Source organism: Erinaceus europaeus, chromosome 6, assembly GCF_950295315.1.
Source record: "Erinaceus europaeus chromosome 6, mEriEur2.1, whole genome shotgun sequence".
Taxonomy (NCBI): Eukaryota; Metazoa; Chordata; class Mammalia; order Eulipotyphla; family Erinaceidae; genus Erinaceus; species Erinaceus europaeus.
The window spans coordinates 27,425,947-27,434,095 of record NC_080167.1 but is presented as its reverse complement, the minus strand read 5'-3'; the positions used below and the strand labels follow the sequence as shown (position 1 = coordinate 27,434,095).

The window sequence follows — 8,149 nt, the reverse complement described above, 5'->3', positions numbered from 1 at the left end:
GGAGAGAGGAGGGGAGGACAGAGAGGGGGAAGGATAAGACACCTGCAGACCTGTTTCACCACTTGTGAAGCAACTCCCCTGCAGGTGGGGAGCTGGGGGGGGGGGCTCAAACTGGGATCCTTATACTGGTCCTTGTGCTTTCACATCTTGTGGAGGCTCCTTGAATTTGCGGGGGTGTGGGGGTGGCGGTGGGGTGCAAATGGCAACCTGGACAGCCTTGTGGGTCTGTGTGGGCCCCTGTTACCAGTACTGACAAAGAATCTGTTGTTGGTCAGACTCTCAGGCTCCCTTAAACTCTTCTGCGACTAGGTCTGACTAGGCCTGCCCTTTTGTCTTTGCATCCCTGGATCCAGCAAAAATTCTGCTAAGTCAGTTTAACCAGGACTCTCCATGCTGGATATCTGATCCTCAGCACATCCCCATGTATCTCATCACCCTGTTCTGCCTTCAGTTTAATAAACTCTCCTCCCCCTTGATGTCTCTTCCTAGTCAATCCCAACTCTTAACCCTACTATAAATTTCCATTTGTGCTGCTTCTTTCTCTTTCAGGACACAACCCCACTGCAGTGGTTCCTACAGCTAAAATGATGACTCCCCTTGAATAAAATCTGCTTTACCTCTCCAACAAGTAATGAATACTTTTTAAAATCTCTAGTAGTATTTGCGTGGGCTTCATAGCAAGTCACTGCTTCTGTATTCCACTTCCTCAAACGTTTTGTGTTGGGGGCAAGCTGTTTCTCGCAGAGAGGAGGAAAGAGACAAGACAGTAGGAGTGCTCTGGGCTGAATGTTTTCTCACCTGATATAGTGATGCCCCTTTTGAAATGTGTTGACAACTTTAAGAGAAAATGATTTATAAATAAAGCAGTTGTGTCAACAAACTAAAAAACAAAATGGGAAGAGAGAAAATGAGGGTCAGGGGGAAATATAAGAGTTTCAATTCTCTCTCCTCACAGTGAGCTGTTCAAAATTCAAATTAGACCTGTTGGCAGCGTTTCCCTAAACCCTTTATGACTTTTTATTGCCCTGGCAAGAAGTCCAAATCTCTAACCTTACCAGCTCACCCTTTGCCACTTCCCCACTTTTTGTCTGGGCTCCCAAATCCCCATCTCATCCTAGACTTCAGTTCTTTTGGTCAAAATTTTCTTCTGCTGTCTGGCTTGGTTAAATTCCACTTGTTTTCAGGTCTTAACAAAAATGGGACATTTGTCCTAAACCTAATGAAGCTTAAGTTTAAAGTTCCGTGCTAAGTTCTTGTATCTAATTTTGAAATCAAATAGTGCTTTTCTTTCTTTCTTTTCTTTTTCCCCCCAGATACATCAGACAAAGTGCATCTCTTCAGGACTTTCTGATGAACTATGCAACTATCATAGTATGTAATGCTTTTTCTTAATGTCTCCCTCCCCCAACTGTATAAATCTTAGGTGCCACAAAATTAATGTCTACTTCTGGGTCTCAGTGTAGACAATCCATCTTCCTGATTCTTTAAGATGGAGATTTTCATCTCTTTCATGCATTCCATGGTCCTATCACCCCCAGGACAGCCGTAGCTCATTCTCTCATTAGCCTACAGATTCCACAGATTCAGAATTAAAATTTACAGAGAAAAAGAATTTTTTTAAAAAAGTATTCCATAAAGTCTGACAGAAATGAAGAGGAAAGAGGACGATATAAGAAGAAAGTTCCAGAACACCACCTTGGCACTCATTTGTGGAGTGCTGCTCTTGCTGGCTGTACCCTCCTCCCTCCCCTCCTTTTCTTTATAAAAATTGTTTTATTTGGGAAATAATTATATGACAACAACTGTTGGAATTTAATTCAATCTTAGAAGCTGAAAGAACTTCCACAAAAGGTAGGTTAAGTGTCTACCACATCACCTAAAAAGCTCTAGAACAGGGCATTTTTATTGAAAAAAAGAAGAGAAACAAAAAATACAACATCTCTTTAAACTTAAGAGCTGTCAAATTTGTTAATTTTTTTTCCTTTGAGTTCATTATATTTTAATTTACAAAATTCATTACAATTTAGTTTTTAAGTCTTTCTTTCCCTTTCTTTCTTTCTTTCTTTCTTTCTTTCTTTCTTTCTTTCTTTCTTTCTTTCTTGCCAACATGGTTATTGCTGGGACTCAGTGCCAACGCTATGAATCCACCACTCCTGATGAGCATTTTTTCTTTTTCTTTCTAATTTTTTTATTAGCTAGGGCAGAGAGAAATTGAGAGAGGATGGAAAGATGAGAGAGGCGAGATAGACACCTGCATACGTGCTTCACCACTCATGAAATGAACCCCCTGCTGGTGGGGAGCAGGGCTTGAACCCAGTTCCTTGCACTTGGTAATCTGTGTGCTTAACCCACTGTCTGGACTCCTTTTTTAAATTTTTAATTTTCACCAGTTATCAATGGGGTTCTGTGCCAGCAAGACTAATCTACCTTTCCCAGTAGCCATTTTTTCCTTTCCCTATTGATTGATTGATTGATTGAACAGAGAGAAATTGGGTGGGCAGGGGGAGATTGGGAGGATGGAAAAAAGAGTGACATCACTTGTTAAAAGCTTCCTCCCTATGCAGGAGATATCACAACTGACACCACAAAATCCAAGAGTCCTGCGAAACTTCTATAAAGAACTATATGCCACCAAGCTAGAGAATCTGGAAGAAATGGAACAATTCCTAGAAACCTATGCACTTCCAAAACTGAACCAAGAAGAACTACAAAATCTAAATGCACCAATCACAGACAAAGAAATTGAAACCGTTATTAAGAATCTCCCCAACAACAAAAGTCCTGGACCAGATGGCTTCACAAACGAATTCTACAAAACTTTCAGGAAACAGTTAATACCCATACTTCTTAAGCTATTCCATATGATTGAAGAAACAGGAATACTCCCTTCCACCTTTTATGAAGCCAACATCACCCTGATACCAAAAGCTGATAGGGACAGAACAAAAAGGGAAAACTGCAGACCAATATCTCTGATGAACATAGATGCCAAAATATTAAACAAGATCTTGGCCAACTGGATACAGCAACATATCAAAAAGATTGTTCATCATGACAAAGTGGGATTCATCCCAGGAATGCAAGGTTGGTTCAACATCCGTAAGTCAATCAATGTCATTCACCACATCAATAAAAGCAAAGCCAAAAACCACATGATTATCTCAATAGATGCAGAGAAAGCCTTTGACAAAATCCAACACCCATTCATGCTCAAAACTCTACAAAAATGGGAATAGATGGGACATTCCTCAAGATAGTGGAGTCTATATATAGCAAACCTGCAGCCAACATCATACTCAATGGACAGAAGCTGAAAGCATTCCCCCTCAGATCAGGGACTAGACAGGGCTGTCCAGTGTCACCTTTACTCTTCAACATAGTATTGGAAGTTCTTGCCATAGCAATCAGGCAAGAGAAAGAAATCAAAGGAATACAGATTGGAAGGGAGGAAGTCAAGCTCTCACTATTTGCAGATGATATGATAGTATACATAGAAAGACCTAAAGAATCCAGTAGAAAATTACTGGAAGTTATTAGGCAATATAGCAAGGTATCAGGCTACAAAATCAATGTACAAAAGTCAGTGGCATTTCTTTATGCAAACACTAAATCTGAAGAAGAAGACATCCAGAAATCACTCCCATTTACTGTTTCAGCAAAATCAATCAAATACCTAGGAATAAAGTTGACCAAAGAAGTGAAAGACTTGTATGCTGAAAACTATGAGTTGCTACTCAAGGAAATAGAAACTGATATCAAGAAATGGAAAGATATCCCATGCTCATGGATTGGAAGAATAAATATCATCAAAATGAATATTCTCCCCAGAGCCATATACAAATTTAATGCAATACCCATCAAAGTTCCACCAAGCTTCTTTAAGAGAATAGAACAAATACTACAATAATTTATCTGGAACTTGAAAACACCTAGAATTGCCAAAACCATCTTAAGGAAAAGAAACAGAAATGGAGGCATCACACTCCCAGATCTCAAACTATATTATAAAGCCATCATCATCAAAACAGCATGGTACTGGAAAAAAAATAGGCACACAGACCAGTGGAACAGAATTGAAAGCCCAGAAGTAAATCCCAACACCTATGGGCATCTAATCTTTGATAAGGGGGCCCAAAGGATTAAATGGAAAAAGGAGGCTCTCTTCAATAAATGGTGCTGGGAAAACTGGGTTGAAACATGCAGAAGAATGAAATTGAACCATTTATCTCACCAGAAACAAAAATCAACTCCAAATGGATCAAAGACCTAGATGTCAGACCAGAAACAATCAAATACTTAGAGGAAAACATTGGTAAAACACTTTCCCACCTACACCTCAAGGACATCTTTGATGAATCAAACCCAATTGCAAGGAAGACTAAAGCAGAAACAAACCAATGGGACTACATCAAATTGAAAAGCTTCTGCACATCCAAAGAAACTATTAAACAAACAGAGAGACCCCTCACAGAATGGGAGAAGATCTTCACATGCCATACATAAGACAAGAAATTAATCACCAAAATATATAAAGAGCTCAGCAAACTTAGCACCAAAAAAGCAAATGACCCCATCCAAAAATGGGCAGAGGATATGAACAAAACATTCACCTCAGAGGAGATCCAAAAGGCTAACAAACATATGAAAAACTGCTCTAGGTCACTGTCAGAGAAATGCAAATTAAGACAACACTAAGATACCACCTCACTCCTGTAAGAATGGCATACATAAAAAAGGACAGCAGCAACAAATGCTGGAGAGGTTGTGGGGACAGAGGAACCCTTTTACATTGCTGGTGGGAATGTAAATTGGTTCAGCCTCTGTGGAGAGCAGTCTGGAAAACTCTCAGAAGGCTAGACATGGACCTTCCATATGATCCAGTAATTCCTCTCCTGGGGTTATACCCCAAGGACTCCATAACACCCAACCAAAAAGAGGTGTGTACTCCTATGTTCATAACAGCACAATTCATAATAGCTAAAACCTGGAAGCAACCCAGGTGCCCAACAACAGATGAGTGGCTGAGAAAGCTGTGGTATATATACACAATGGAATACTATGCAGCTATCAAAAACAATGAACCCACCTTCTCTGACCCATCTTGGACAGAGCTAGAAGGAATTATGTTAAGTGAACTAAGTCAGAAAGATAAAGATGAGTATGGGATGATCCCACTCATCAACAGAAGTTGATTAAGAAGATCTGAAAGGGAAACTAAAAGCAGGACCTGATCAAATTGTAAGTAGGGCACCAAAGTAAAAACCCAGTGGTGAGGGGTAGACATGTAGCTTCCTGGGCCAGTGGGGGGTGGGAGTGGGCGGGAGGGATGGGTCACAGTCCTTTGGTGGTGGGAATGGTGTTTATGTAGACTCCTAGCAAAATGTAGACATATAAATCAGTAGTTAATTAATATGAGAGGGGGAAAATCAATTGTATGTCTCAAAGTTTCTCAAAACACAAACTGAATCCTTTTAATATATAAGCTGTGTATTTGATACGCGGACTCTCTCAAAAGCCTAGACCAAGTAGATTAGAAGCATCCAATAGCACAGCTATATACAAGATACTGGATACTGTACAGCAAACCATAACAAAAGGACTTTTCAAAGTTAACCCAATTAACAAATAATGTGATGATAACATTAACTATCGATTGTCTTTTTGAACCCTAAGACAGCAGGAACCTCACATCTCCACTATAGAGCCCCTACTTCCCCCAGTCCTGGAACCCTTGGATAGGGCCCACTTTCCCGTATGCCTCTCCCAATCCAAACCAAATAATATTGCATCCGCCGATCACAACCTAACCAACGCAACGATTGCCACCTCAACATGCTTCACCTCAGACTGTGTCCAGAGACTTCACATGTGGAATGAAAACCCTTCAGCTTCATTACTCGGGTGAGACCTTTCCTTTTATAGTACACTCTAATTTCATCTCAGGTAGTTCACTTTCTAACAAAGTCCCATAACCTAGATATACACCAGTTTCTGTGAGAGAGAGCTTATGTGCACACGTATCCATAAACTACTGGAAAATATATACCTGAAAGCAGTAGTACACTAGAGTTTGCAGTGAGTACCTCCCTAACACTTCCTCTCCACTATTCCAAGCTTAGGATCCATGATTGCTCAACAAATTGTTTGGCTTCGTATGTTAACTCTCTTTTCAATCACCAGGTTCCAGATGCCACCAGGATGCTGGCCAGGCTTCCCTGGATTGAAGACCCCACCAATGTGTCCTGGAGCTCCGCTTCCCCAGAGACACACCTTACTAGGGAAAGAGAGAGGCAGACTGGGAGTATGGACCGACCAGTCAACGCCCATGTTCAGCGGGGAAGCAATTACAGAAGCCAGACCTTCTACCTTCTGCAACCCTCAACGACCCTGGGTCCATGCTCCCAGAGGGCTAGAGAATGGGAAAGCTATCATGGGAGGGGGTGGGTTATGGAGATTGGGTGGTGGGAACTGTGTGGAGTTGTACCCCTCCTACCTTATGTTTTTGTTCATTAATCCTTTCTTAAATAAAAAATTAAAAAAAAAAAAGCTTCCTCCCTGCAGGTGCCGAGTGGGGACATAAACCCAGATCCTTATGTATGGTAATGAGTAGTGTGTAATGTTCAACCAGGTGTGTCACTACCCAGCCTCTACAATTTACTTTTTATTCTCCTTTCCTACTGGACTGTCAATTAGAGAAATCGAATACACTTCTATTCCCAGCCACCACTTTTGCTCAAGTGCAGATCCCGTTGGTGATTTATTCTCTCTAAAAATAAGATGTAGATCATTGAGAATATAGGTTGTGAAGTCAGATTTCCTGGGTTCAGACAGAGAGTCTTCTATTTACTATTTAATTGTGTTATGTGAACTTGAACAATTGACAGCAATTATTACATTTTCAGGAACTTTGTGGGCCCGTTAATGGCACACTAATAGCTTTAAATCTGTTTTAATGGGGGTCGGCCAGTAGCGCAGCCGGCTAAACACAGTTGGCCAAAGAGCAAGGATCAGCTTAAGAATCCCGGTTCCAACGATTCCAACCTTTGGGTCCATGATTGTTCAACAATTTGTTTGGCTTTGTATGTTAACTCTCTTTTCAGCCACCAGGTTCCAGATGCCATCAGGACGCTGGCCAGGCTTCCCTGGACTGAAGACCCCACCAATGCGTCCTGGAGCTCCGCTTCCCTAGAGACTCACCCTACTAGGGAAAGAGAGAGGCAGACTGGGAGTATGGACCGACTAGTCAACTCAACGCCCATGTTCAGCGGGGAAGCAATTACAGAAGCCAGACTTCCCACCTTCTGCAACCTACAACGACCCTGGGTCCATGCTCCCAGAGGGATAGAGAATGGGAAAGCTATTGGGGAGGGGATGGGGATATGGAGATTGGGTGGTGGGAATTGTGTGGAGTTGTACCCCCCATCCTATGATTTTGTTAATGTCTCCTTTCTTAAATAAATAATAATAATAATAATAAAAGAAAGTAGTCACAAATGGAAAAAAAAAGAAAAAAGAATCCCGGTTCCAGCCGCCGGCTCCCCACCTGCAGGAGGAGCCGCTTCACAAGTGGTGAAGCAGGTCTGCAGGTGTCTTTCTCTCCCCTTCTCTGTCTTCCCCTCCTTTCTCCATTTCTCTCTGAACTGACAACGATGACATCAATAACAACAACAATAATAACCACAACAATAAAACAAGGGCAACTAAAGGGAAAATAAATAAAAATAAAATAAAATAAATATTAAAAGATCTGTCTTGGGAGTCGGGTGGTAGCGCAGCAGGTTAAGCTCATGTGGCTCAAAGCTCAAGGCCCAAGTAAGGATCCCGGTTCGAACCCCCAGCTCCCCACTTGTAGGGGGGTCGCTTCACTAGCATTGAAGCAGGTTTGCAGGTGTCTTTCTCTCCCCTTCTCTGTCTTCCCCTCATTTCTCCATTTCTCTCTGTCCTATCCAACGAAAATGATATCAACAACAACAACAATAACAACAACAATAAAACGACAAGGGCAACAAAAGGGAATAAAATAAATATTAAAAAAATCTGTCTTAACGGTATATTTACACCATGGAAATTGCCAAGTATTGCATCTTTTTACCTGCTCCCTTCTGTAATCCAGTTATTACCACATCCTTTGCTCAGTTTCTTCATCTAT

General features: G+C 41.3%; 1 non-coding gene across 1 annotated transcript; it reads right to left on the bottom strand.

Annotated features, from left to right (window-relative positions):
- Positions 1-1,311: 1,311 nt before the first annotated feature.
- On the bottom strand, positions 1,312-1,375 carry LOC132539194 (small nucleolar RNA SNORD77). Its single transcript, XR_009550488.1, has one exon. It is a non-coding gene; the product is annotated as a small nucleolar RNA SNORD77 (small nucleolar RNA).
- Positions 1,376-8,149: the final 6,774 nt, after the last annotated feature.